This window comes from Numida meleagris, chromosome 2, assembly GCF_002078875.1.
Source record: "Numida meleagris isolate 19003 breed g44 Domestic line chromosome 2, NumMel1.0, whole genome shotgun sequence".
Classification (NCBI taxonomy): domain Eukaryota; kingdom Metazoa; phylum Chordata; class Aves; order Galliformes; family Numididae; genus Numida; species Numida meleagris.
In genome coordinates this window covers 1,935,895-1,962,591 of record NC_034410.1, presented here as the reverse complement: position 1 = coordinate 1,962,591, position 26,697 = coordinate 1,935,895, and the positions used below count along the sequence as shown (strand labels likewise).

The 26,697-nt window shown below is 40.9% G+C and overlaps 2 long non-coding RNA genes across 3 annotated transcripts in view; both read right to left on the bottom strand.

Moving 5' to 3' along the window:
- The window catches only part of LOC110394015, a 37,647-nt gene extending 20,414 nt beyond the window's left edge, over positions 1–17,233 (bottom strand). Inside the window, exon 1 of the long non-coding RNA XR_002435316.1 lies at positions 17,111–17,233. This is a non-coding gene — a long non-coding RNA (uncharacterized LOC110394015). The remainder of the gene's footprint in view (positions 1–17,110) is intronic.
- On the bottom strand, positions 19,026–25,987 carry LOC110394016. Of its 2 annotated transcripts, none has more exons than XR_002435318.1 (4): positions 25,726–25,987; positions 24,819–24,893; positions 24,569–24,743; positions 19,026–20,421 (listed from the first exon to the last, which is right to left on the bottom strand). It is a non-coding gene; the product is annotated as an uncharacterized LOC110394016 (long non-coding RNA). The 2 variants fall into 2 exon arrangements; XR_002435317.1 differs by having other exon boundaries at positions 24,569–24,712.

Below are 26,697 nucleotides of genomic sequence, written 5' to 3'. Positions count from 1 at the left end.
GCACTATAAGTGTTTCTTTTTCCATTGGCTATGGCACAAACCTTTGGTGACTAGCATGTATTTATATGCCTATTTTTTAGAAGGTTACAGTTAGATAAGATGGATCCTATCATAGTGACCCTCAGTCAGAAGGACTGATCTATGAAGATATTATGTGACTTCAACTGTAGCATAAAAAAACAGTAGTAAAAAAACAAAAAAAAATTATGAAAACCATCCAACCATCTGCCAGTAAACTTTGCAAAACCCAGAGTGTATGCAGTCTCTATGATTTTACTTGTACATCTTAGGTTAAGACTTAGAAAAAGAATGATTCTGATATTATCAGGAATCAGGAAACTTTTCAAAATTTGGCCAGAAAAAGGAATTTAATCCTCTTTTCTAAAACAACACTTCAAGGACTAAGAAGTAAAACCTTTAAAATTCAGATGCCAAAACCACTGGAGAAACCAGGAAATGTAAGAGATAAATAAAATCTCTATGAATTTCTCCTCTCTGGCATTCCATGATGTAGACCTGTAAAGTGGAAACAGACAGAGGAAAAAATCGAGATCTCACATTAAATTTCTGTCATTTCCCCAAAATGTTATTCTATAGGGATCATAGAATCATAGAATCATTTGAATTGGAAGAGACCCTAAAAGGCCAGCTCCCCTGCAATGACACCCACAGCTCCATCACGTGCTCAGAGCTCCAATCAGTCTGTTCTTGAGTGTCTCCAGGGACACGGCACCCACCATCTCTCTGAGCACTCTGTGCCAGTGCTTCACTATCCTTACTGTACAGAACTTCCTTACAACCAATCTTCATCTCCCCTGCTTTAGACTGAAATTAAATTTCCCCTCATTCTGTCACAACAGACCCTGCTAAACAGTCTGTCCCCTTCTTTCTTAAAGATCCCCTTTAGATACTGAAAGGCCACTCTCAGATCCCCCTGGAGCATTCTCTTCTCCAAGCTGCACACTCCCAGCTCTCTTAGCCTATCCTCACAAGAGAGGTGTTCCGTTCTGTGGATCATTTTTGTGGCCCTCCTCTGGACATGCTCCAACAGGTCCGTGTCTCTCCTGTACAGAGGACTCCACATCTGGGCTCAGTGCTCCAGGTGAGGTCTCACCAGTGCAGAGTAGAGGGGCAGGATCACCTCCCTTACCCCGCATCTTTAGATGCAGACCAGGATACAGTTGGCTTTCAGGGCCACAAAAGCACATTGCTGGCTTGTGTCCATCTACGATCCACCAGTTCCCCCAAGTCTTTTTCATCAGGGCTGTGCTCTATCCTTTTCTCCCCCAGCTTCTACTGATAGCGAAGGTTGACTCAAATCAGTTGTGAAACCTTGCACTTGGATTTATTGAATGTCATGAGGTTCTCCTGCGCCCACTGCTCAGCATGTCTAGGTCCCTCTGGATGGCATCCCATCCCTTGGATGTGTTGACTTCACCCCACAGCTTGTTATCATCTGCAAACTTGCTGAGGGTGCACTCGATCCCAATATCAGTGTCATTAATGAAGACTTTAAAGAGCACCGGTCCCAGTACCGTCCTCTGAGGGACACCATTGTCACTGATCACCATCTGGACATTTAGCCATTGATCACTGCTCTGTGGTACAGTCTCACAAGCAGTTCCTCGTCCATTGAACAATCCAACTATCACATCCGTATCTTTCCAATGTGGAGAGAACAATGTTATGGGGGATCATCTCAAAGGCCTTACTGAAGTCCAGAAAGATGACATCAGTAGCTCTTCCCTTTTCCACTGATGCAGTTACACCATCATAGAAGGACACTAGGTTGGTCAGGCAGGATCTATCTTGATGAAGCTATGCTGGTTACCCCGCATCACCTCCCCCTCTTCCATGTGCCTTAGCACAGGAAGGCAGGAAGATCCTACAAAATAAGCACCAAAATGAACATCAGCTTCAGAGTCAGTACATAGGTGAATATCTTGTAGGATCAGGCCGCTGAAGTCTGGCAGATCTTGAAGAAAGAAATATGAATATTCTGAAAAGCAGTCTCTTTTCTCCTCCTTTGGTCTTCACTGTGGCTCCCTACCTGTCCTGCAGTCATAGAATCTGTAAGGTTGGAAAAGACCGCTAAGATCACCAAGACCAATCCCAATCCATCCCCACTAACCATGTCCTCCAGTGCTACATCTGAATGGTTCTGGAACACCTCCAGGGGCAGTGACTCCACCACCTCCCTGGGCAGGCTAAGCCAACACATTACCACTCTTTCTGAGAAGAAATTTTTCCTTATATTCAACCAGAACCTCCCCTGGCACCACAACTTAAGGTCACTACCTCTCATCCTATCCCTGTCATGTGGGAGCAGAGGCCAATCCCCACCTCACTACAACCTCCCTTTAGGGAGCTGTAGAGTGATAAGGTCTAACTGAATCTCTCAGGACCCCATTAAATAAATTCTGAGGAATTTTCCTCTATGTACTTTTCAGCCACTGCAGCTACCAAGATCTCAAATAAACAGATTCCGCTTCTAGGTTATAACTTAGATTTTCCAAAGAATGACAAAACTTTTGACTTAATGAGCACTTTGCTTCTCTCTCAATTACCTTCATACAACTCATACAACTCAGCTGTGTTCCTTATAATTGGGTTCTTCATTAAGCTGAGTAATGTTTTGTGGAAAGCTGTAGTTAAACAGCTGTCAAATCTTGTCTCCTTGGTGATAGTATTCAACATAAGAAATTAAATATAGACGTGGATGGGTCCAGCTGTCTTTTGGTAAAGCTACTTTTCCCAGTGGAGTGGTCTAGGTTATCTATTGGGACATTTAGGATTTAGGAACATTTTGGATGTATTTTTTTCTATACCTTTAGAGTCAAAGAAAAGAGGAAGACATTTGCAGATTAATTGGCAAACCAGATTCTGAGATTCCTAGCCAAATATTCCAATTGAGGCGCACAAAAAAATATCTCAAAGGGAAGCATGTCTTCAGCATTTCTAAAATTGTGTCTATATGAGGCACATCTGGCAGACAAGACACAGTGAGTGTATTAAATAACTGACTCTCCATATGAATTTCAGTTTGCATCTGTTACCTATTCTTGGGTTTGTTCCTTGACCATGGTCCCACCAGCCCAAACTGGTTTGGATGAAGCCATCCGAACTTAGTATCAGATCTCTTCTATGCAAGATGCACTCCAGGATACATCTGGATAAATGAGACCTGTATCTGTATCACTGATAACCTTTATTATTCTTTTTACCCCATCTAATAGTTTCAGAACTATTCATTTATCCTAACATGTCTCCAGTACATCAGAATTGTTTTACAACAAAATAGAATGACCTCATAAAGAGGAAATGTTTCTGTCATTTCTTCACCATACCTGGAAATATCACCCCTGTTCAAAGCTAGGTGACAATTCTGAAGCATCCAACAGAAATGCAAACATAGTCAAAAAACACAGACAGCTCTTTCCACACCAAAACCTTCACTTACGCTCTTTCATTTAACATACTTTTAGACTGGAGTCTCTGAAGAGCTCAACCTGAATTATTCAGGTTATTATTCTCATTATTCAGAGAAACAAATGCCAACACATCATAAGATCAAACTGCAGTTAAGAATTGTCTTCAGAAAAAAAAAAATCACACCTATGAATTTCAGCCTACCACGCACATCTTTGGGGGCTGGAATGTTTGGGTGTATCACTGTCAATTCTTTTATATCTACTATATTATACTGTTTTATATTTAGAGGTGTACAGAGTAGTTTTCATGGTGACCAAGTCAGTACATTTACTCTCTCTTTGAGAGTTGGGTATCACTCTATGACATCTCATTAACATTTAACATCTGGGACTTCATTGTTCTCTGGATCTTCTTTGTGTCATCATTGCTAGTGATTTACAGCAATAACCAATTTGTGTCTCTACTGATGTTCTTCTGAGCTCAAGTAGCTCCATCTCTTCTATTTTTCTACAGTTCTTTTCTATATTTCCTGTTATTTGCTCTTTTGCTCAAACTGATGATTATCTGTTCTTCTGTTGTGTTTGTTTCCTGCATTTTTTTTTCTCTGGAAGTGACATGAGCTAAGATTGTTAAGTATTCTTTCTCTGCCGTTCATCTTGCAATCATTTTATTGCAACGTGGCTATAACCAGGGATCATGAAGTGGACATACTCATAACCTGGCTTTTTTAGACTGCTGTCTTGGTGTGAAGGGATCCTTTTGTAAAGCTCAATCCTACACTCAAGATTCAGTTATTCAGGGTGGTGCTGCAGCAAAGCTGAGAATGTTGCAAAGCAGACATAGCAAAAGTTAGAAAAGTTTCCAGTTGGGTTCTGAAAATAATCACAGGACAATGAAAGATTATCTAATCAAAAGAATTCCTTCATCCCTGTCTTCCAGTACTAGGACATCTATTTTAACCAATGCCACATTGTTCCCATTTGTGTTGAACCACAATAAAAAGAATTTGATTGCTGATATTTCTCTAATGCCTACTGAAGCAACTGACAACTTCTGGATTAATCATATTCAGTCATTCTCATTGTAGAAAGTACGTAAACTTTAGCAAGCGTGAATATACGTGCTCTATCCATAATTACTTGCATCCATTTTAATTGCTTTGATTCTGACCTTTTTTCTCCAATTTTTCTGTTGAAACATTTGGCAGAAAGAAACACAGAAATGAAGGCAGGTGGGGAAAATAATAATAATAATAATAATAATAATAAAAAGTAGGAGAGTGTCTGAGCAGAGGTAAGAGTACATGCCTTAGGAAAACCAACAGAGTATTTTGGGATAAGCGATAAAGACCTTGGAGCTGCTAGTAAAGACATGCTCTGTTGTTGAGTGCTACCTTTAGGTAGACAGAAACAGAGCTTTGCCCATTCTTGAGAATAAGTGTGATTGCCCCTGAGGAAAACATTTGTCTCCATCACATGGTTTTCTCTCTCACTGGCTCAACCTGCAAGACTCCATTTTTTCTTACAGCTTGGCTCCTGTGGGGCAACCCCTGGGAACAAGTTGCCACTACTCACAGGTCAGTTCATCTCAGTCACTGTTCTTGGAATTGTTTCCCAATGACTGCCTGTCTGTGTCATTCGACACTGATGCTATCATGCTGTAATTACCAGCAGCTGAGGGCAGAAGGGAGCAATGCAATTTTAATAGAGGTTTCCAACGACTTAAACGAAGGAAAAAAAAAGAAAAGACCTAGGATCAGAACTTTTCTCACGGGCCATGAGAACAAACTGAAAGTTGTCAGAGATACAACTGTCTCATTACCTACTAATAATTAATCAATTCATAATGGCATCATACCACATACAGAGTAAGCGCTTGACTCAGAAGAACCTCTCCTTCCCATGGACAAAGAACAGGAGAAGTGTTATTAACGGGCAAGAAAGAGGAATATTGCTTAAGGCGGCACACGACATTTCCAGCAAGATGGAAGACTGAACTAACAGGAGGATTGAATCATAAATACCTTCATAGCTGTATTGACAGACCTCTTCCAGGTTGTCAGTGGGCCATCAAGGATTTGCAAAGTCCAGGCTGAAAAAACCCAAAATAGGATTTCCTCTCTGCATCTACTGATCCCTAGAGAATATGGGGAATCCTCAGGGCAGTATTCCATTTCAGTGATGCCTTTAAAAATAGCCATTGTAGGAAGCATGGAAGTATTTGTGGAGGTAAGTGTGAGCTGTGGAAGCACTGACAGAGCTTGGAGGCCAGACAGCGATGTCCAAGGCAAGCACAGCAGGAAGTCTTAGCTAAGCAAGCACCAATTCACACCTGTTGCCTGCAGTCTATTCACCGGAGCTAATAATAAAAACTTTGCATTTAAACAGAGCTCTTCATCCCTTGTGATCCCAAAGCACTCAGCAAATTACACATGCAAAGGTCACATCAACTGGTGCTGAAATCCAGCCTGCCCTGGCCATAACAATAAGGAGGAGGAAAAATATGTCCAAGGACAGTAGGGTAAATTCCCACTTGGATGAAATATGCCTGGTGCTTTCCAATGCCCATCCAGAGTAACCAGTAACTGTAGAACAACCCAAACTACTACAGTGCAAAAAAGTATTCTGATATTCCTTTGGTTTTCCCTGAGAAGGAATTTCAGGGTAACATCAGGGGGGAAAATAAGAGTGAAACAGAACCAATGATACTGTTTGAATTCAGTTTTATGGTTCCAGAGAGTCTACGCATTTTAAACCTGCTACTTAACTTGTTAAGCCATCCCCTCTAACATGCCCTTTCTGTGGATTAGATGTGCTGTTTATTCATTGTTTCAAGGCAATGAAATGACTCACACTGAGTCTGTTCCCAGGAAATCTTGCCAGGTGAGGGAGGGTGACATTTACTAGGGGACCTATTAAGTGGAATACACTGCAATAATGCAATCAAAACAGAAAACTCAAATTCTGCTACGTGGCCCAAGCCTTATCATTCCATCTCAGGGCAGCGCTGCATATCTGCGAGCAAGGCACAATGAGTCTGTTCCACTGTGCAACCCCGAACAATCCCTTTTCACAGCTCTTGTACCTTAAATCAAGACAAGAAAAGGCCAAAGGAGTTCTGAAATGGCCTATTCAATGGCCCTGGGTGGGGTAGGGCAAAGACGTAATCTACTACGTTCTCCCAACACATGAGTCCAAGGACTCACACCCAGCAAAATCACTTGCACAACTTCGTTGACTGGCAGTGACTCTGTCAGAAGCCAATATGCATCTTTGTAGCTCCAGCTGCCTTCAGCCAAGTAGGTGATGCATACATCCTGCTATTTTCCTTTTTCAAATGGGTTTCCTACCTCATCTGCCCCTGAGAAATGTCCACAGTGTGACATCAGGTAGTAGCAGCTAGAGATCCACCACACGTGGTTCCGAGGCAGAGACATGCTCATAGGTCTGCTAGTCCTCGTCCCTTTTCCTGGTCCAATTAGAGCTTACTCCACAAGTTTAATGTTGAAAATAGTGAGAAAAACAATAACTTGCTAAGTTATATGCCTGAACTGTCATTAAAATTAAAGCAGATCCAGTGAATGGCCTTTTGAGGGGGACTCAGTAGCTTCAAAGTACATTTTCAGTGCTACACATCCATCCGTGAGCTTTAGAATATCTTACTTGGTTTCTCTGTGTCATTTCAGATGAGGAATTCACCCCCTACAAGTTCTCTGGTCATACTTGCCTATACAGAAAAAAACCTTAGCTGCCCTAGGACCTCTCAAATATACTAAAACTCTATACTTAGTGTCCTCTACCAAGCCTTGAGTGTTTACTTCAAGGTGAGCTAAATCATCCTGATATTGGAGCCTAGTGCCATTAACAATGGCCTTCATTGTCCCATTTAGCCCTCAGCTGCTATTCCAAGAGGTGAAGTATTTCCTATAAATCCTGTTTCCTATGTGCTACCCACATATGAATATCCTGAATACACTAGGTTGTCTCATGTAACATTGCCTACCTGTGAGCAGCTGAATTAAGCCTCCTATTGACAATATCGACTGTCGCTCCATTGACTACTGTGGGAGGTTATACATCAGTAACACATTTGCAATCCTAAATTTGTAAATCCAAATGTAGGTACATTATTTTCAGGCCAAATGCCATCCCCAGCACTATGAGACTGGAAACATTGCAGTTCTGGATATTCTTCTTCCTGTGTTCACGTATAATGATGGGCTCCTTCCAAATTCTAGAATGAGTTCTACATCAGGAATAGCTGCAAATTCATTATTATGTATTAAATGGTTTCCTTGGTAACGAAATTATGTTTCAATAAAACACCTCCATATTTAAAAATAGAGACCATCATAGCGTGAGTTAATCTTTTTAACCATAGACCAGAATAGCTCAGAACATAGTAGACTGTAATGGAGGAATCTGTAAACCCAATCACATGGTGGCCACTGTAGAAAAGTCCTATAGGGTTTATGGCTTCCCATTATGGACTCTGAACCAGGACTTTGAGCCTTGGTTTAGGTTTATCCTGAAGGCTGTACCTCACCTGCAAATGATGACCTAGTCATTTAATCTGTCAGTTCTGTAGGGAGACGTGAATAGTAGCTGCCATTTTGGTTCACCCCTGGCTATGGGAGCCAACGCTTTCACAGGTTTCTACCCTACAATTCAGCTTATTAGGTTCCAAGGGTTGGGTTAATTTGTCTAAATTACAGTCGCCTGAAAGTCTGCCCTCTAGTTTAAGTTACTGATCCATCATACCATACAAGAAATGGTTGCGCATGTATGTAAGCAAGTGTCAGGCCTTCCTGTTATGAGGTTGGAGTGACAAGGCACATTTTGGAATTTTTGGCCTGTTTTGCTATGGGTAGAAGATAGAAAACTAGCTAATGTAATGTAACTAGTTATGTAATTGATATGCATTAGAAGTTTTCTGTTCCCAGTGGAGGCAAACAGGTAAAAGGTTTCTTCTGTCTGGTGAAAATGAGCAGTTAGCAGATGAAGATGCATGCTAAGATCAAAATATCAGAACTGGCTCTGTTCTTTTCTTCTCACCTTGCTTCTGAGCTTTTAAAGCACCAGAGAGACAAATGAGGGAGAATGAGTGAATTAGTGAATCCACTCCAGATAGAATTGGACAGAGAATAACAAGTTTGCTGGAATGAAACTGAGACAGCCTCTGTGGTCAGCAAAGCCTCTACTTTCTGACGTGACTGTTCTGAATCAATCACAACCTAGCAAGAGGCAAAATAATAATATTTATAATAATTATTATAAATAATAAAAAGACAACTCATACAGCATGAGGCAATTTTAGACATGAATCCAGTCCCAGCCATGTACTACACAGAAAGAAAGCCTTCATCTTCCTCTGCTTTCCAGAGAAGACATCATTCAGTGAACCCACTTTATCCATGAGGGATAACATTCATTTCAAGCAGTGGTTCCAAAGAGCTGGAGACACCCCAAATCTTTGTGAAGGACTGGTGCGGGAATTGTGGAGTCTGTGTGTTTGTTCTGGAGGCAAATGGGCCTTTTCAGTCATACAGCTGGACTGGATATAAGGAAAAAAAATTATAGTAAAGGTAGTGAAGCACTGGTACAGGTTGCCAAGGGAGGTAGCAGATGCCCTGTCCCTGGAAACACTCGAGGTCAGGGGATGAGGCTCTGAGCACCTGATGGAGCTGTGGATGTCGCTGGTCCTTGCAGGAGGGGTGGACTAATTAGCCTTTCAGGGTCCCTTCCAACTCAAAATATTCTATGATTCCATGATTGTATGAAAAGGGGATGTGTGAGTTCAGCAGTTTCATGGGATGGCAGGCAGAGCTTGCCAAGTCAGAAGGTGGAAAAATCACAGGTGAGATTCGCCTTAGTAAATGTAGAGGTTCACACCAGAGCTGTTATCCCAAGGCTCTCTTTATAATGGAGAGATACAGGCATTCAGGGTGGGATTCACTTGTGCATACACTATGGTGCTTTGGGTACCTCCCTCCTCTGCCTTAGATTTTTGTTCCAGAAAGGACCAGATCTCCTGCATGTCACTGTCACATCTGCAAGCCCTCCACAGATGTCTTAAAAGCCCGGGCTGTCTCAAATGGTATGAGATGCCAATGTTTATGCAGGTGAATCATGGCTTTAGGGAGCAGTTCGTCTTCTTTTCTTAAAGGTATCAAGGGGCCAATTCAGCTGTCTAAGTATAAGTGTCTAATGGAATCTGAGAAGTCTGAAATAATTTTATTTTGCCTTCAGCTGCAGCTCCAGCAAGATACAAGTCTCCTGTAGTCATTATGTCACATCTGGCAGATCTTTGCAGATGTATCAGATGCCCTCTAACGTCTCAATTGGCTCAAGATGCCTGTATGTGTGCAACTTAATCGAGCTCTTAAAATCCCACTTTGCCATGTATCATGCTCCCCCCATTAGCTCAATGCCTGGGCTGATGTATTCAGCTTTGAGTGTCTACAGTATACTCATATAAAGCTGAAAGAGACTATTTTTGTCCAAGGAGAGAGGAGTTATCTCATGTGACTTTAGAGAGCTCAGCTCAGAGACAAAGACTCCTAAACTGAGTTTCCATATGTGGGCACCCCCTTGTGCAATGAACTCCCTGTATAGCCAGTAGAACTCTATTCACCTTAAAATTGGTGTCTGGTCCAGGAAGGACAGCCCCATGATACCTGTATGGGGTTAAATATGACACTGGAGAACTGTCTCTTTGCGTAGTGATAGCAAGGGGCTTATTTGGTACCCTATGGTGTTTAAACATATTTTTTAGTAACTGGCAAATGGATTCCACCTGGAAATCTGGGTTGGATCATGAGTGTGGACACCCTGAAAAAGCTTCTAGCTATGAGGCTGTGGAAGTGGATGTCTTGAAAGCCAGTTTGCTGATCTCATGTAGACCTGTCCGTTTCCTGAAAGCTATGGATGGAGTGACCAGTGCTCACCGCAACGAAAGGAGTTGGCTCCTCCACACCTGAAATGTAAGCCCAGACAAATCCACTGTGTAGCAGCGTATAAGTAACATTACAGGCAACGTGCCAAAATAAATTAAGACAAAGTGAATGCTTTCTCCTGTTCCTCCCCTACTTCTTAATGGTGTTGAAAGCAAGCCAGAGATGTATTCCACTTGCCATTTAGAAGCAAAATTTGTAGGATTTTACTTTTATTTTCAAACTGAGAAAAGCTTCAAACAAGGGGGAACAAGTTTAGGCTCTCATAAGCCATGTCAGGCCTCTAAATAAAATGCCTTCTTTAATCTTCATTTGGCTTCATTGTATATCCCCAGCCATAAGGAGGACCTTATTTCTGCAGACCCTGTACAAATACTGGGGTCTTTCTTTGCTCTTCCTTCCACGTTCCCAGTAAAACAAGTCATTAGGGGTCCCTTGTCTGATATGAATGTAAACACAGAATCATAGAATCATGGAATTGCTCAGGTTGCAAAAGACCTTCAAGATCATCAAGTCCAACCACAACATCTGAGGCTGAATGCTGTTTCTACCATCAGATCACTGAATGATCAATAGGAATTTTCCCAGTGAGCCCTCTACATACACAGTCAAGTAGGGATTTGACGTTTTGTCTCAACAGAAGAGTTTTGATAGAATATTGCTTCCCTACAGGCTCTGGTAGTAGACTAAAATCTCTGGAGTTATTAGAACTGCATCCTACATGCCACTATTTTTCCTTGGAGGCTTCCTACCTTCAATTAACCAAATGATTGACCTTATGAGAACTGATGAAACTCCAGCCAATCATGAGAAATGACAAGAGCAGCCTTCCATCAAATTGAGCTGTTTTTTTAGAGAGCATGCTAACGAGCAATTGTTTTTTAGAAAGCTTCTAAGACCAATTACATGCTCGGTTGTAGATAAAATGTTGTTGCCAGGGGAAGTTCAGGTTGGATATTAGGGAGAACTTTTCCTCAGAAAGGGCAGTCAGGCACTGGCAGGGGCTGCCCTCAGAGGTGGTGATGTCACCATCCCTGGGGCTGGTCAAGAACCATGGAGATGTGGCACTGAGGGACACAATTACTGGGCATGCTGGGGATGGGTTGGAGTTGGGTTTGGTGATCTTAGAGGTCTTTTCCAACATGAATGATTCTGTGGTTCTGATATTCTATGAAACCACATCCCCATTTTGTGAAGAAGCAACAGCAGATCTTCCACTCTCTGCGATGGGTGAGGATTGATGCCAACAACGTGAGATGAGGAGCTGGCATCTGGCAATGAATTGCTTGTCTTTTTTCATTCAGCATCCGAGTTAACAGCTTGGTTTGGGGAAAGAGATGTCTGACAGCAGTGACAGAAAGAGCCTGGGCAGAGCAAAATGTTTTCAAACATCTCCTTTCCTCCCATTATGAATAGAGGACTTCAGATTTGTTCCTGTATTTAAACCATTCCACTGTCTGCCTCTAGCTTAGGATCTTAAACTAGACAGAGAAGTAGTCTTATTAGCACAGAAAGTCTGACATGCATCAGGATCTGTGCGTGTTTATGTGTTTGTATGTTAGAAACGAGGAAAGGTGATTGGGACTGAGGGTAAGGGGAGAATGAGAAGGGAGGAGATGGAATGAAAGTCTAAAGTCTAAAGCATCACCTGTTCACACTGCAGCATTCCTTCCTGGCCAAGAAGCCCAGGGGTTGGGATAATTGAAAAGCAAAAGTGGGACAGTCTTCAGATGAGTTTTTAATCTTTCCACAAAAGCTACTAAAATCTGAATGGCCCTCCTGAGGCCACATTTGACTGCCACAAATTCCCATTACATCCCTGGGAGAAGTAGCTCTCACATTAAAGTTCCTTATGAGTCCCTGTAAAAACATATTCCTTCAGCCACCTCCTCACAGCTGCCAGGAACACCCATGGCACTTCCCCACCTTTTAGTTTCCATGCCAGAGCACAGTAGCCACACTCGGTAAGGGAGCCACATGGCTAGACCAAAATAGAAAAGTGGTATTTATGAACTTCTTCCTGCGGTATTTATGGTTAATGAAGATATATGACATTATTTCTTAGGTAAACTTCTGTGTTGCGAGGCCTGCAGAGTTCTTCCAGTGAAAAACTTTGCCATAATGTTCAGTTGCAGTAAGATATGTCAGCACCCTCTCCACTCCTCCATCCTTCATTATGAAGAAATTGCTGACATCTGAACCCTTGCTACTAAGTCTTATGTTTCTTCCCCTCTTTCCTCAGTGACTAGAAATGATAAGAGGACTATGGTGACCCATAACTAAGGTGTATGCCCAGCTGGGACCAGGATCTCTGATACATTAAATGGAACTAAAAACATGGGAAATACTGTCCCCTAGTTCTTTTTCCATCGGATTACACAGAATCGCAGAATTGCAGGGGTTGGAAGGGACCTCAAGGGATCATCGAGTCCTACTCCCCTGCTAAAGCAGGTACCCTACAATAGGTCACACAGATCGGTGTCCAGATGGGTTTTGAATATCTCCATAGATGGAGACTCCATAACATCTCTTGGCAACCTATTCCAGTGCTCCGTTACCTTTACCATAAAGAAGTTCTTCCTCATGTGTGGAACTTCCTATGTACAAGTTTTAGGCCATTATTCCTTGTCCTATCGCTACGCACCACCGAGAAGGGCCAGGCACAACCCATTTGCCTCCCACCTCCCTTTAGATATTTATAAACATTTATCAGATCCATAAAAATTTATCAGATCTGATTAGATAATCCTGATCTGTTTATGGCTTCAGAGGTATGAACTGAATGTGCAAATTTACCTCATACTCTCTAATAAGAAGGAAGTGGGAAGGGGTTGGTAGCTTGGTGGATTGGTATACTCAGTTCTAGCTCTAAAGTCCACAGGTGGCATTTGTGTGGCAGAGGTGGGAATATCAGTAAATAAATAATCTTAACAGAAGTGATATTCATCAACAGTGATTTGAGTGGACATAAGTCTCTAGTGACAATTGAAAAGCTTAAGTTTGTCTAAGACATCCATATGGATGACAGAGGACTTTTGGGAGAACTCTGCCCATTGGAGCAGCAGATGAAGGCCAGATGAAATGCCTCAGGGCACCTACATGCAAATCCCAAAGTTCAGCTGTCTCCATGAGCTGAACTTCTGGGTTTAGATGAAGCTAATCCTACCCCATACGAGGCATTAAAAAAAAAAATCCTTTTAACTATTCTTGATTAAGTGAGACTCAGAATCTATTCTTAGCTTGGCCTTTGTGCAAACTAATATGTTCTTATTCAGGTTTTAAAAAAATTTGTTGGCCATGCTACTAATATATATGCTCTACAAAGAGTAGAGTACATTTGATCCAAAGAACCTTTCAATTTCCAGAGGTCATCCTTAATCTAGACTTGATAAATATACACCTTAGGGTGGGCGCATTCCTAATATTATAAGGAGTGGAATGAGAAAATAGGATAAGGAAGCTGAAAGACCCAACACAGCTTGTGAAAACATGTGGAGGGAGGCCAAACACATCTGCATGGGAATGTCAGGCAAAAATCCAGGGATAGAAGAGCAATGAGAAGACAATCATTTGGAGAAGTGAAAATATGACATATGGTACGTGGACAACATATCCCTGGAGAATAAGATTCGTCTTCTAACAGCCTAGCACAGGTATGTGGATATAGGCAAAAGATTTCAAAAGTTGCAAGTTTTTAACCAAGCAGAACAGAAAGAAGAGATGCCATAAATATATGAATTAAGGTAATATGAAGGACTTATAAGATAAAAAAGGATTTTTCAGAGTTCTTGCATCAGTATATTTGATTAAAAAGAAAAAAAGACAGAATGGTAAAATCTATTTTTTTCTGCCTAGAAGTAAATTGTAAGAAATACTTATTAGAAATATTTAACATGCACATGAATTCTACCTTTCCAATTCATCTCAGTGCAATCTTATTTCTTATACACTTCTGTTACACTGACTGTAGGACAGCTTAAAACTGTCAAGCTTTTTAAAGAAAATTTCTCTTCTTTTTCATTGAAAAAAAATAAGAATTCCACACACAGTCACTTCCCATTCTTCAAAAGAAACAAGATGGCTTTTAATATTTTTCACTACAGATTGTGTCAGTGACTATTTAAGCAGTGCTGAAGACAGACAGGTGCTAAGTCCTAAAAAACAATGAAGGTTGCAAATATTATTGTGTTACGTTAAGAAGCGGAGAAAGCACTAACTTAAATAGCCCATGGGGGATTCATTTAGTATCAGTTCCAGAAAAAGAGGGAAATTATGTTAAAACTAAATCAGGAGGAAAATGAGGGTAAGTATGTGCCTGGAATTGGTGAATATGATTTCGAGGACAAAATTTCTAATCAGCAAAAGTCAGTTTCATTTGCTGAAGAAGTTTCAGATTTGACGAGAGACCTTTGACTTAGTGCTTGTTATTTGAGGACTGGTTTCTCAGTAGGAGGAAAAGTGCAAGTGTTTTCTCTCTGGGATTGATATCTTTCCTTTCCAGTGATCAGTTTAAAAAAAAATCCAGGGAAAAATAAACAGAAGGGAAACATGATACCATTTTTCTAATCTGGAGACAGTAGCATATAAAGAAAACAAGCCAACATCCCAGTCCATTAGGGACAAGATAAGAGACCTTGAGCTTCAGTCAAGGAGAGCTAATTTTGAAACTGGGTGGGGGGGGGGGGAATTTTTGCTAATGGAATTTTTTAATTGTAAAAACAATGAAACAGTGGAGCAGATTATGGGTAGTAGGTCTGTCGGCATTTATTGATTGCCAGTGCTGACTTAGCTGTTCCCTTCTCAGTAGACAGAGTGAATGGCTTCCTGAGATTCCCTTGAGCCATATTTTCTAGGATATTTTTATTTGCATTTTAATCCCCTGAAATATCAGAAGAGTAAATGCTGTATAAATTACATAACTTGCTGTAGGACGTATTTCAAAAATCAGCTGTCAAATAGGAGCCATCGCCAAATAAGGACCTTTGCAGCTGAAGTTGCTGAAAGGCTTTCACAAGCTCATGAGCTTGGAGAGCTTTCAGAAAGGATTTGAACATCAATTGAAAGGAAACGTCCCACTTAATTTACAATGATGATGCAGTTAATGGTAGAATGTATAGCAAGAGGCAGGAAGGGGCAGTTACATAGTATTCTGTCCTTAAACAGAGCAATTTTGTCAATCCAGTCCTGGGGAACTGCCTCCAGAGCAGCTGGAAGCAGACAGAGTGCTCTCCTAATCACAGAATCACAGAATAATTAAGGTTGGAAAACACCTCGAAGATCACCAAGTCCAACCCCAACCCACGCCAACTCCTGCACCATTCAGTCTTTCCTGCACACACGATCCTTCTGTGGTTCCCACAGCAGAGCTGAGCCAGGCTGATGCTGGTTAACCCTGCACCATGCACGTGTCTTCTCACAGAGCCTAAGCAGAGAGGGCCCAAAAACCAGTGGTGCAACCAGATGACCAGATTCCCTGGACACATAGTGGAGAGAAACAGGCACTTTCCAAATGTGCTTCATCCTCTCCTGAGAGGTGTTATGCTGTCAGGTGTTCCGCTGTCAATCAACATCTGTTTAACTACTGATGGAAGTGATACTGATCAGACCCTTGGCTTGAGTTTTTTGATCAACTGAGATGAATTTAGGCTCATTCTTTTGTGACACAAAGATGGTTTTCTACATTTGTTTGTAAAACAAACAAGCAAACAAACATAGGAAATAAAAAATTCTCCCCTTATGCTGTCAGCTATGTGCCTTGGCCATGCTTTGAGATGCTTCAGGATAGACTGCGTATTGGCAAGAGTTTGGCTTTTGCAAATATAGGCACAGCTAAATAAAGTCTTGTGGCTTTTCTGAGGCTCGGACTGCAAGCCAGGGGATTTTGTGTCTTTTTGAAAAGCCTAGATAGGCCTGTACCTTCCTTTTTTTCCCATTACCACAAAACTCCAAGCCATTTTCATCATGTGGGACTCCCAGAGGATTAGAGGAGCTCCAGACATTGCCATGCCTTATTGAAAGCAGAGCTGGCAAAGACAGAGGGGGAAACCTCTTTGAGGTCATCCAGACCTTGCTTTCTCCCCATGCTCATCCCAAAGGGTATGGCAATGGGAAGATATTTCAGCTAGCTTTGAACAGTCTCATGCTAATCCAGTAATACCACTTCTGGGACCTCAGGTAGCTGATTTGCCTCTATCTTAGCTTAGTTATTTCTATCCAGCGCTGCATTATGCTACACAAATGTACCTTCCAAGGAAAAATGATCCCATACAAAGCAGCGATACTTGCAGTTCAGATGCAAAAATAAATAAATAAATAAATAAATAAATAAATAAAATATTTGAATTTCTGTAGGAGTAAGACACAGAACTGTGCATAAATGGAAGCATCCAAGAAATAAAGATTTAATGAAATTAAAAAGATGCAAGAAGATATAAAGAAGAGCATGTCAGATGACTCCAGCACTGAAGAATATTATTCACATAGATCTACAACATCAGGCACACCATGATCCTTGTGGATCCCTTCCAATACAGAATAACCTATGGTTCTACCATTCTATGAAATGGATGAAAGACTATGAGAAAGACTGTTGAGAGCTTATTTGTATTTGTAGATCGATTAAAATAGTGAGAACAAAGACTGAAGTATCTCTCTGAGGATCATCTGATCCACCCTTTTGACCCAAGATAGCTGTGAGGAATAGGTTGTATGCATGACCTTACTGACCTCAGTGAGCCCTTCCAGGAGAATCAGGGCAGTGAAGAGATTTAAGCCGACCTGATGTTTGCATGCCCTGGGTGAGTAGTGAGTACAAGGCTGGTACACCTCAGTGGTCACAACTGTTGGTTCAGAATCTCAGAAACTATGACATCAACATCTCTGGAATGTTCGAGGCCGGCTTGGATGCAGCCCTGGGCAGTTTGATCTAAGGTATGATTTGGTGGTTGGCTACCCAGCTTGCAGCACGGGGGTTGGAACTGGATGGTCTCTGAGCTCCCTTCCAACTAAAGCCATTCTACGATTCTATGAATATTAGCTTCATATTATTTGGATTTTTTTATTTTATTTTAATAGGTTTGTAATATTTCACAAGAAGTGTTTTGAAATCTTTGTCAAGGCAAATAAATTCTAAATATATTTTAAATAAAAAATCACGACTGTGAATGGAAACTATGAAAAATTCTAAGTACCATTTGTATTTACACAAATTTCATTTATGAGAGATCAAGCTTAGAAAACGCAGTATTCGCATGTACTAGAGAGGCACAGCAAAAAAAAACACTGTTTGAAGCAGGACTAGGTGTGGGGAGATGAAAAATGACAGAAGGAAAAATAGAGCTGATGATTAGGATATATTTCCTGAAAATCACAAGTACCAGATGACTGAGAGTTTCCCAAGGGAAAGGGTGGGAAATCTCTTCTCTTTGGCTATTAATATTGGATTATGTCCTGCGGGACAATATCACAGAACTCACTATCATGAATGCCAGCTCAGGTTATCATTTTTTTTTTGCCTGGAAATAATTTACCCAAACATGCTGTGTGTTGAATTTTGCTCTTTAAGCAATAGCTTTCCCAGCTTGCATAAAAGCATTTAAGCAGTTCCAGCCACCTCATCCTCTAAAGACATTTTTCCAAATGTTCAGCTATTAAAATCCATCCAGTAAAATTCTAGCTGGAAGAAATAAAAGTTCTGGTCAAACAAATCATCTGCTGGTGCACAGTATTTTGACACTCTGCTTTGTAAACTGTTTTAGACTATTACATTAAAATATTTAAATATTAATAATTACAATAATAGCCACTTTACTGTGTCACTTTTCAATTGCATTGTCTCCTTGAGAGAAATTTAGTTAGAAGTTGCCAAATTACTGAGAACATTAAACCTGATAGAAAGGGTTGGCCTCTTAGAGGCTGCATTTTGCATTACGTTTTTATTAACATTATCTGTTTCCAAAATCCTGCTTCCCTTTCTCTGGGAAATGCCATGTTTTTAAAAAGTTCAGCTGGAGAGAGTAAATGGCTTTTATTAAATGCAAACCTTATGGATTTTCACTTCTGCAACATAACGATTCGCCTGTCATTATAAAATGGAATTAAATATTTTACAAGGCGAAGAAGTTAATACTTTTCAGACGGTGAACAACAAATCTCTCCTGCACCAGATACTTGGGCAGCAAGTGCTCTTAAAAAGCTCAGTCAATTCATACTGACGCAACTGGCATTAGTTTTCTTTTCTGAGTTGCTTCTGCTATTATTATGTGAAATACAGTAGCTCTTGGAAATCCCAGGAAGGTGATAACCATACAGTCTTTGGTGTTATACATATGCATAACTGGAAATGTTCCTTGTCTCTAATGTTTTAGACGAGTCATCTCTTCTTCAAGATACATACATACTAGGTGCCTTGCTTCATGTAATTTCTCAGGTTACCCTCAGTGTTCCACGAAGAGGGAGTCCTTTGGAGGGCATTTCATTTCATCCACCACACAGACTCATTCCAGATGCTCATCCATGTGTACCTAGATCCATTCAGGATGCCTCAGTTGTCTCAGACATCTTCATGGGTTTGGGGAACAGCGCTGTGCACCCACAGCACACCCACACCCTTCTGCAATGGCAGCTGGAAGAAGGTGAGATGTCCAACAGCATCTATAACTGCAATATTTTTTAGGCAGATGATTCACCGCTTGAATGCCTATTTTAGGATGCAAATAACACTGTTTCCATTGAATAAGGTTTAGAAGGTCTCATATTTAAGTCCATGAATCTTTGCTTACGTTTTTTGGGGATGGGGGCAGGGTAGTGTGGCCCAGACCAACAAGGATTTTGCCATCATAACACTGAGCTTTACAATAAATAACTTTTAGGTACCTGTATTTTTTCTTAATTTCCACAAATCCAAATTGACCGTGCTTTAGTGTCATGTTCAGAGATAGAAGGAAACATTTTGTATGCATGGTAACCACAGCTATGGACCTTTGCTTCAGGAATGGTAAGAGGAAAATATGTCTAAAGCTAAGCTGGTAACACCTTACCAGATGTAAGGCGAATGTGATTGCAGTTTCTTCTGTGTGGGGATATGATTCATAGAATCATAGAATTATAGAATGTCTTAGGTTGGAAGGGACCTTAAAGATCACTTAATTCCAACCCCCCTTGCCACGGGCAAGGTTGCCACTCACTAGATCAGGCTGTCCAGGATCCCATCCAACCTGGTCTTGAACACCTTAAGGAATGGAGCATCCACAACTTCTCTGTTTCAATTCCAGTGCCTCCAGTACCAGCAGAAATGTTTTAGGAAAGCCAGTATCATCAGAACTTACTATTCTCTCTTCTTGAGATCATTTCATTTTCATCAATAAAGGTCCGTGTTGCTGGTTAACATCTAAGGATTGTCATGAATAATTCACAAAAGATGTGTAAATAGACCATGGAAAAAGTCTTGGAACTCAGACCTTGTTCTTTTGAGGGGGACCTGAAAAAACTGTGGAGATGAGTTATGCTTTCCATTTAGCTGCTTCTCCATTTTGGACCACCTTTAAATGTCATTTTGACCTGACCTACCAGGCTAAAACCAGAAGCACTGCCCTAGCTTTTCACCCTCTGCTACAGCCTGTTTTTTTGTGGTCAGAACTCAGAACTCATTAGGCTGTGTTAGAGTGCTAAGATGACCAAGGCACTGGTTCAAACTTGCACATGATCATCCATGCTGTTTAATAGGGCTGTGCCTGTTAGAACTCTTCAGGACAGAACATGGTTTAAAGGACAATAAAAACAAAGACAATTCCTATAGGCAAGGTAACCTGTTGTCTTCAAGGAGGAGAGGGGTCAACTGTATAAATGTAGGTTGTTCTGTACTTCTTGCCCCATGGTCTATAGGACAGAGCCAGTCCTTTTTAATTACAAACAACCAAGACCATGATATTCCTTTGAAGGCAGAGAAAGGAGTAGGTCCATATTGCTCCTGCAGTGCAATATCTCAGTATGAGTAATTTTCTCCAGATGAGAACTTAGAAGGGTTGGTTATTGACTGCCTGTAACAGAGCAGATTAAGATTTTGTTGAGTCTTGACATGGTACATCATAGCTTGCAAATAAGCAATTTACAGTCTACCCAGATCCATCTCTGAAGGACTTCTATCTAACGTCTCATTATACATCTCTGTGCTGTTATTTATCCCCGCCTAATAATTATCCATCTAATCCTAGCAGTCAGAAAGTTTCTTGTTGAAGCTCATCAGCTAGATTAGCTCAATGAATAATGTAAAAGGATCAGAATCTCCAGTTTCCTGCCATCCAAAAATAGGTGGGCTACATCATCATCTGAATGTGTCCTCCCACCGTACCAAGTCCTACCTGACTTCTAAATCAGACGCCTAATACTCAGATGCCTAGAGTTGGACGTGATGAAAATATCCTGAATCATGTAGAACTTCATTTGTAATTGAATTGCATCCAAGTTTTCCCCCTGTGTTTCTCCAGTTTTTCAAGATTCTACTGAATTTTATCCTGTCCTCCAGCATACTCACAACTCCTGTCAACGCGTCAGATTTCAGGGACTTCTAATGCTGAATTTCATTCTTCAGTGCAACCCATCGGAGGAAGGAGGTATTAATTCCCATATTTCCAAATCCCATGGATATATGGAAGACAGAGTTCTCCTACAGCCACTCTGCTGAAGGTTTTCTTTAGTTCAGGCTGTAAGGATTCTGTTATTTGGCTTTAAATATCCCAATCTGATTGAGTAATGGTAGCAATTCCAGTTTCTGACTTGGGTCTCCTTGTGCATTTTTGCATACATTCACACAAACCTCTGCAGTCTGTAACGTGCCTGCCTTACAACAGATGCAAGGATTTAGGCCATATCAGTAATTCTTACCCTACTTTCTCTGCATTGGTGTCTGCATCTAACCACAGCTCTGGGTAACCCTGTGACTTTCATGAAGTCTCATTCATAACACTAATTTTCCTCATCCAGTGTTTTGTCTTTCCTCCTCCTTTGCCATAAACATTGCATTCAGACTGAAGACATGTTTCCTTTACAAAACAGTCAAGACATTTTTTGAATATTTCACAACAGCAGAGTAGTAAGCTTATTGTACTATTGGGAAGCTCGAAGGACAAGGCAAAAATAAGATCCAGATATTCTGATGGTAGGGGAAGGATAATATAATACCTCTGAAGTGTTTGATGGCATGAGGTACATCTGAGGCAATTATTCACCTCTACATTACCAGGATTCTTTAATTTGTAACCCAGATTCTCTTCACTGCAATGTAAGGAAAATTGACATTCACAAATATGGATTTCTTTGGTGTGGTCTCCAATTGGAGCTTTTCCCTGCTGTGTCAGAAACAAGAGGACCCTCTACTTCCCAAGCCATTTAATTCTTTATTAGATCTGTGGGTTTTAGCACCTTAGAAACAAGAGAAAATGCTGATTTCTTAGAGATAGCTTTCACACTAAGAATAACTGTATGGTATACAGCGTTTCTTCTGTATTTTGAATTTTCTTCTGTGCAAGTAAAAGCATCCAAACTCAATGTTATGCCAGTCATAAAATACTAAGCCTCAAAATTAATAGTAGTGGGAGTCTATGTATTACCTCCCTCTCTTACCTAAATATCATTACCTTGTATTTATGGCCCCTCAGAATCTCTAAGACCTCAGGGACAGTTTTTTGTTGTTTATTCTACATGCTCTGTGTGTTGCTTTTTAAATTCTGTCATGTCCCATTTAATTGTAGGCTGTCTCTTGAGAATCTGTGGTCTGTTTTCATATAATTTCCCATTATTTTTGGTCACTGCATGCATTTATACTTTTTTTTCTTGCAAAACTAACAGCATAAACAAAATAAACTCTGCCATGTAGAGCACTTAGTTGGCATCTTCTCTGAAATTCACACAAGGTGTAAATTTCATTTTCATGCCAGAATAAAGCACCTAAAGACTTTCTCATCAAGGAATGAGTTAGCACTTTATATTTTTGGTTTCATACATGTCTTTCTCCTAAATTTACTATAGCCCTGATCAGAGGATAGTCTTGCTCTATTTTTCAGAAATTTAAGGTTGTGATTTAGTTTCTCAGTCTGCTGTTGTTTGAGGTGGCTGAGGACATTTTGCCTTATTCCACTGAAGAGAGGTCTCTGCAGATGAGAGATCCTATGTCATATTTGTAATCCTCCTGTAGATGCCAGACATCCTGTTGTGCCTCTGATTATACTAAATGTTGAGTTAAACGACTCTCACTCCCAGCAAATTACGGAGAAGGTAATCATACTCTGCTGCCAGCTCTTCAAGCTCCATTGATGAGGCCTCATCAGTGTTGCTGATCATCACAGGTTCATCAAATCATGGAGTATCCCGAGTTAGAAGGGTCCCACAAGGATCACTGAGTCCAAACCCTGTCTCCACACAGCACCACCCAAAAATCCAAACCCTATGTCTGAGAGCAGGGTCCAAATGCTCTGTGAGGACCATTCCCATTGCCCTAGGCAGCCTGTTCCATGCCCACTGCTCTCTGTGGCAGAGCATTTCTCTAACCCCCGCCAGACCCTTTCCTGACACAACTCCATGCCATTCCCTTGGGCCCTGTTGCTGTCACCAGTGAGCAGAAATCAGCACTGCCCCTCCTCTCCCTGGGAGGAGCTTGTAGGGCCATGAGGGGCTGTAGGGCCATGAGGAGCTATAGCCACTATGAGGCCTCCCCTCAGCCTCCTCTGCTCTGGCCCCAACAAACCCTTTGCCCTCAGCTCTCCTCACACCCTTTGCCCTCCAGACCCTTCCCCATCTTTTCTGCCCTCCTTTGGATGCTCTCCAATATTTCAGGTCCCACATAATCATTTGAAAGCAGGAGCGAGATAAGTTTCATATCAAATGAATAGCTGGGGTTAGATTTAGTAAGTAACTGCTTATCCGTTGATTTTATTTTGGGAGCTGAGTGGCTGTTTTGGCTTCCAGTGGTTGTATACACTTGAGCCAACTTCTCAGCTAGTGTAAAGGAGTAACACTGTATTAGTTGTAACTGGATCTTCAATAAGAAGATCCAATCCTGTGCTTGGTTTTCCTTCTGAAAAGTTTTGTGGTAGAGGCTTTGTTTTACTCTGTTTTGTGCAGAGAACAATGGAATGCTCCCTAACCTTGGCAGTAATCAACCATTGGAGAGAGTTAATGGTGGATGGATTAGGAGAGTTGGAAACAAGCATCTCGCTTCATTTGCATGTGGAATTTCCTTCAAAAAATCGTGTTCACTTAATCTTCATGACTGGGTTACAAACTTAACAGCGTATTTAAAACTCAAAATTTGTATGCTTTTGTAAAGGAAATGGTGGCCGAAGGCCTTAACTCATAAGAAAAAAAATGCACACACACCAAAAAAAAAAAAAAAAAACCCTAAAAATGATATTCAAGTGTAAACACAGATTCATCTGTCTTCCTAAATCTCAAGTTAATTCAGAATTACATCTTCTTAGCTTTTTGAAGAAGATTGGCAATATTCTTACAGTCACAAAGACAGGTTAAATGCCTTGTTCAAGGTTGCCCAGGAAACCTGTGGCATAGCTGGAATTCGAACAAGGCCCGTCGCTCCAAGTCCAGCCCCTTAACCACAGGGCTTTCAGCAGTGTTAGCCACAACAGCTGTTGGACTTGGCTCTGTAATTGTGGGAATTTGCAGATAGAAGAAGGGAGGGAATAAAAAAAAAAAAAAAAAAACTGTAAGAGGGGAGGGAAACAGAAAGAAAATATAGGTAATTTTTTTTTTTTTTTAACCTGGAGAGAAATCCATAGTTCGCAGAACAATACATCCTGGGTCGTTAAAATGCAGCCAAGGCTGATGTTGTCAGGCACTGCGGTCATTTATGGAGTCAGAGCCAGAATACAATGCTGGCACAAGGTTTTATTGTTTCCTGTACTTGCTGAGTTTGCTCTCGTAAACATGCCATTCAAGTCAGCATGGTAGTTACGTGTTATTAAGTGGCAGGTCTGTGTTTACAAGCATGGTCAGGAGCCCAGACTTGGAGAAAAGTTGCAATTTTGTGGGGTTCATGGTTTCTCTGGCTTGTCTGGAAGCAGGATGAGGCCTGCTTCAGATGACTTGACAGCTCACCGTCCTGCTCCCCCATCCTCAGCCTCATGCTGCTGAGTCAAAAATTTTTGGAGGGAACTTTAATTGGAGTTCACATACCTGCTTTCTGATGGGTGATAATTCACTTGTGTCACTAGGGTTGGAGCTAGTGTTCCCCCTCTGAGGAGGTGGAAGTGATTTGGCGCTGGAAGAAGAAAAGTGCCCATCCCTTCCACAATCCTATCTCCAACTGAGGTAAATGCTCTGCTTATCAGAAAACATGAAAAATGCAACACTTGCAGACAGTTTGAGATAGCATTTTTCTCCCTAATGTTACTTTAGCATCTAGAGCAAAACCAACAAAACTTACTGTCAATGATCTTTTATGGAAAGTAGGTCTCAGATGATAAGAGACAGTGATTAATTGATGTGTGAGTTATGATGCCTGTTCCCCCCCAAAAAAAAAAAAAATTTGTGAGTTATGATGCCTGTTCCCCCCCAAAAAAAAAAAAATGCATTTAGAGGTTTAGGGAAGAATGAACCTCACTTAATTTTCAAGTTAGATCCTAAAGCCTGGGACGTACCTGAGATTGTCCTCGCTGTGCAATGGAGAACTCAGTGCAATAAATTATTACATTCCAAGAGAGGTATTTACAGCAGCTCAAATGAATTGTCTTTTCTAGGCTTAATTTTCCTTACATGATAGAAATGCAGTCTATATTTACTAGCTTATGCAGTATGATCTTTCTTTCAGAGAACAGAAGTTAGGCAAGATTCATCTTACCTATGTTTAATTGACTTCAACACAATTCAGACCTCTACATGCCTTTACGAGTTTTGGCCCTGTAAGTTGTGTGTTTTTATCCCATTTGTGTGCCATCCGCAGTCACTGGCTTAAACTTACAAGAGCTGTCAACAAAACTGTTTCTACAGAGCTGCTGGCAGCAAATGTCTCTGACAATTTCTTTGGCAGTGATGGAGGTACCAAATTATACAGTGCCACTGGAAGAGCGCATGGATCTACACTGCTTCCCAAAATCCGTGTCACTCTACTATCTTCATCTTGCTCACTTTTGACTCAGTTCAAATCCAGCAGATAATAAATTTTTCTTCCCCACAATGATAAACCTCATGTTCCTGTGTGTGCAAAGCACTGGACAAGAAAGAAATAGGAGTCAAACCTCTCTTTAAGAAAAATTTCTCTATTGAGTTAAAGTGACTGAAGTACCTGCTGCATCCTCACGCAAGGAGTCATTTCTTCCAAACTGTCTGCTTACCTTTCCTAGATGATTAATTAGAAAACTCTTTGCTTTTCTTGATGCTTGCAACTTTAGCTCGGGGTCAGCATCTTATTCTTCCTGTAGAAAATCCATGTAGCTGGTCATCCTGGCAGAGCTGAGGCAATCTGACTTCTTAAGGAAAACGTCATCCAACCTCAGTGAAATATGCTTAAGATTCTGAAAAAATGTGTTTGTTTGTTTGTTTGTTTAAAATAATATAATAACAACAAATTAATATTTATTTATCTTTCTGGACAGAATAGGAAGCGGAATTGCCAAGATCGGATGAAGGAAGAGAATTTCCAGCCTGAGCAGATGTATGAGGTCCAGGAAATGCCATCAGAGAGCTTATTCTCATGAGATCTCTGGCTCGGTTTCACAGTGTCATGAGATCTGGAGACATCATCTTGGCTTTTGTTAAATTTATTAAAGATCAGCCATAAATTAAGTTATTGCTTCCAAAGAAGCCCACATTTTAGATGGCTCCTAAGAAGTGCCATGCAAGAAATCTTGCCAGAGACCTAACCAACGTATTCCAGAAACAGCCTCCTTGTTAATTGAAACATTCCTCTAGACACAGAGATTAAAATGTTTGTTGAAATCTATAAACATATCAAATATGGAAGGGCACATTCCAGAATCCGTTACACAAGTCTGTAGAAAACCTTTTTATTTCCTGGTAGTTGGCTTGTGCCCCTGTGAAAGGGATTAAAAAAGTTATGGGTCAGATCTTTAAAACAACAAATTAGGAGGTGAAACAGAGTTTTGCAATGCTAAAGATTCAGGAACACTGGCCAAGTGGCTCTCCAAGCATTTCTCAGGCTTCGCACTCAACTCCAAATACTGGTAGAAATGTTTTTTGCATTACCAAAAACGAGAAAAAAAAAAAAAAAAAAGTTCCCTTTGATATTTCAAATTAGCAAAAATGCAAACAACAAGGGTAAGCTTCTGCCACCAACTCTACCCACA